General features: G+C 68.7%; 1 non-coding gene across 1 annotated transcript; it reads right to left on the reverse strand.

Annotated features, from left to right (window-relative positions):
- Positions 1 to 909: 909 nt before the first annotated feature.
- Positions 910 to 1028, reverse strand: LOC116547971. Its single transcript, XR_004267251.1, has one exon. It is a non-coding gene; the product is annotated as a 5S ribosomal RNA (ribosomal RNA).
- Positions 1029 to 3686: the final 2658 nt, after the last annotated feature.

Raw genomic sequence — 3686 nt, forward strand, 5'->3', positions numbered from 1 at the left:
GGAAGACAAGAAAGAGAGAAGGTGAGGGAGTCAGAGAGCCAGAGCGCTGGAGCCTTGGAGAGGGAGCACTCTGCCGTGGTAGACCCGGCTCCCTGGGGCAGGCCCGGTAGGGTGCAGGGAGCTTGGGCTGGCCCCGAACAGGGTGGCGGGGCCGCCGGTGAGGGAGGACCAACGGAGCCCTGAGACGCGTTCTTCCGTGGCTGGGTTGGTTGCTTGCTTTGGGGGTGCGTTTCGTAGGGTCCTTCCTTTGTTGGCGTCTCCCCGTCCTCTTGGTGGGGCCGGCCCCCAAGCACCCCCGCCCCCAGATGTGTAGAGCGCACCCGTCCGTCTGGCGGGAGGCGTGACGCCCAGCGTGCCCACGGGGCCCGGGGCATGGATGTCTCTGGTGTGCTCGGGACTGGAGTTGACACGAAGTGGGTGGCCGCGGAATCCAGGCGCACGGGGACGATTTTGCCGGCGGCAGGCCAAAGCGACGTCCTTCTCGCGGAAGAAGAAACCCAGGCGCTCTGGAGCGGAGGTCTCGGCCGGCGTCTGTGGAACCCGCGGCCCCCTACCCGCCCCTTCGCCGGGCTTGGACGCTTGGGGCGACGCCGGATGAGGGAATTGAACTGCCTGGGCGTCCCGGGAGAAAGCAAGCAGCCGACAGGGCAGGCAAGCGGCGCCTGCCTGCGGATTCGGAAGTGGGGGTCGGGTCCCCGTCCCTCCCGGCCCCCCCGGCGGAAGAGGCGGTATGCTGCTGCCTGGGGGTGCGGCGATGGCGGATCCACCCGCTCCCCCCTGCCCCCCGCGGAGGTGCCAGGCTGCGGCGGGGTCGCGGACGGGCGGAAAAGGGGGAGCAGGGTCGGGGGCCGCTGGGGAAGCACAGCGACAAAAGAGGGACAAAAGAAGGCAGGGAGAGCAAGAGCCAAAAGCCTACAGCACCCGGTATTCCCAGGCGGTCTCCCATCCAAGTACTAACCAGGCCCGACCCTGCTTAGCTTCCGAGATCAGACGAGATCGGGCGCGTTCAGGGTGGTATGGCCGTAGACGCTGGCGGTGGCCTTTGGCCGCCCCAAAAGGCGGCCCGCAGCCACGCCCGCCGGACTCCAGGCGTCACCGTCACCCCGGGCCCCGAGAGCCGCCGGCCCGCCAGCCCGCCCGCGGCCGGGCTGGGCCGCTCTTCCACTCTATGCCCTGGCACCCCCGGCCGCCGCGCTGCGCCTTCCGTCGGCCTCTCGGAGCCTCCCGTTGTCGCTGGCGGGGACGACAGGGTGTGCTGCCAGCGGTCAGGGTCCTGGGACTTCCTCGGGCCCTCCGCCTTGCCGCCGCCGCCGAGGCATAGTTTTGGATCCGTCGCCGCCCCTCCGGCAAGGCCCCCTCTTGCCCCTTCCACTCAGAGCCGCCACGGCTGCCCGGGAACGGAGAGCCGGCCCAGCCCCGCGGGTTCTTTTTCTCACAACGCACCCACCACCGTCCCTTGTCCCGCTCAGGGGCCGGGGGACGGAGCCCTTGCTGGGTCCCGCGCTGGCGCTAGAGCCGGCAGCCCGATCCCGGGAAGAGGGGGGCTGACGTCCTCGCAGAAGGAGAGCAGAGGAGAGACGGACGGAGAGACAGAAAGAAAGGGAGAGCGACAGAGACAGACAGACAGACAGACAGACAGAGAGACAGAGAGACAGAGACAGAGACAGACACAGTGAGAGCCACAGAACGAGCACCAGCTACAGGGGGCGGAACAGAAAGGGAGGGGGTGAGGCAGCTAGAGAGAGCCACGGCGATAGAGCCTCGGAGAGCCAGCGCTCTGCTCTAATAGACAGGGCCTCTTGGAGCAGGCCGGGGTCGGGTGGAGGCTGCTTGGGCTGGGTCGGGCCGGGATGGCAGGGCCGCCCACGCGGCAGGACCCACGGCGCCCTGACACGTGTTTTTTCTTGGCTTGCCTGGGCGCGTTGGGGTTGCGTTGGCTGCGGTCCTTCCTTTGTTGGCTCCTCCCCGTCCACCTGTTGCGGTGGGCCCCGCGATCTGTAGGGAGACTGGGCCCGAGGCCTGCGTCTCTCTCGTGCCCTCGAGACTGGTGTTTACGCGGAGGTGGCGGCGATGGGAATGCGGACGCACAGAAACGGCTTTCCTGGTGGCTGGCCACGGCCACGTCCTTTTCCCGGGGACGGCAGCCCGTGAGGTCTGGAGCAGAGGCCTTGGCTTGCGACTGTGGGACCCGCTGGCCCTGCCGGCCCCTTCCCGCGGCTTCCGCCTTGGAGGGTTGCGGCGGCGCCCACGTGAGTCAATTCCCCTAAGTGGGCGCGGGCGTCCCGGGAGCGGGAAGACACCCTGGCCGCCAGGGACTTCCGGCCTGCGCCTTGCGGGTCTGGTCACGGCCCTCGGTGCCCAGGCTGGAGCCGAGCTCCTGGTGGGCGGCGGCCAGGCCAAAGAGGCGGTGTGCTGCTGCCCGGCCGGTGCTGCAGCGGCGGAGACCCACTAGGAGGTGCCGGGCCGCGGCGGCGGGGTCGCAGGCCGGAGGGAAAAGGGGACAGAGTCGGGGGCACTTGGGAAGGACGGCTACCAAAGAAGGAAAGAGGCAGGGAGCGAAAAGCCAAAAGCCCACGGCACCCGGTATTCCCAGGCGGTCTAACCAACCAGGCCCGACCCTGCCTGGCTTCCGAGATCTGACCAGATCGGGCGCGTTCAGGGTGGTATGGCCGTGGGCGCCAGCGGCGGCCTTTGGCTGCCCCAAGAGGCCGGCCCAACCACGCCCGCCCGACGCCAGGCGTCACCGCCACCCCGTGGCCGCGTGGCTGGGGTCGGGAACCCCCGAGGCGCTCACACACCCCCCCACCTCCGCTGCCTGGCTCGGCTGCTCTCCGGGTCTGCGCCCCAGCTCCGCCCCGCCGCCGGGCTGCGCCCTCCTCCGGCCTCCCAATGCCTCCCGATTTCGCTTGTCTTCGTCTGCACGACGGCCGGGCTCCTGATCCCAACAGAGGGGCTGAGGGACACCCAGACCGCCGCGCTCCCCCCCACCACCCCCACCACCACCACCACCAGGAGCACAACCCCACCCCTCCCACACACAAACACACACCAGCCCACTCGCGCCACCACCCACACAGGCACAGACACATGGACACAGACAGCTTGAAGGAGCGCAAGCCAGCGACGGATGGAACGGTAGAGACGGAGACACGGGGAGAGACAGCGATGCAGACAGAGACAGAAAGGACAAGGAGGATGGAGACAGAGACAGACAGACAGACAGACAGACAGACAGACAGACAGACACAGAGATGGGACAGAAAGAGCGCAAGGTGCAGAGGGAAGACAAGAAAGAGAGAAGGTGAGGGAGTCAGAGAGCCAGAGCGCTGGAGCCTTGGAGAGGGAGCACTCTGCCGTGGTAGACCCGGCTCCCTGGGGCAGGCCCGGTAGGGTGCAGGGAGCTTGGGCTGGCCCCGAACAGGGTGGCGGGGCCGCCGGTGAGGGAGGACCAACGGAGCCCTGAGACGCGTTCTTCCGTGGCTGGGTTGGTTGCTTGCTTTGGGGGTGCGTTTCGTAGGGTCCTTCCTTTGTTGGCGTCTCCCCGTCCTCTTGGTGGGGCCGGCCCCCAAGCACCCCCGCCCCCAGATGTGTAGAGCGCACCCGTCCGTCTGGCGGGAGGCGTGACGCCCAGCGTGCCCACGGGGCCCGGGGCATGGATGTCTCTGGTGTGCTCGGGACTGGAGTTG

This window comes from Sapajus apella, unplaced genomic scaffold (assembly GCF_009761245.1).
Source record: "Sapajus apella isolate SASKATOON/1434 unplaced genomic scaffold, GSC_monkey_1.0 scaffold5903, whole genome shotgun sequence".
NCBI classification, from domain to species: domain Eukaryota; kingdom Metazoa; phylum Chordata; class Mammalia; order Primates; family Cebidae; genus Sapajus; species Sapajus apella.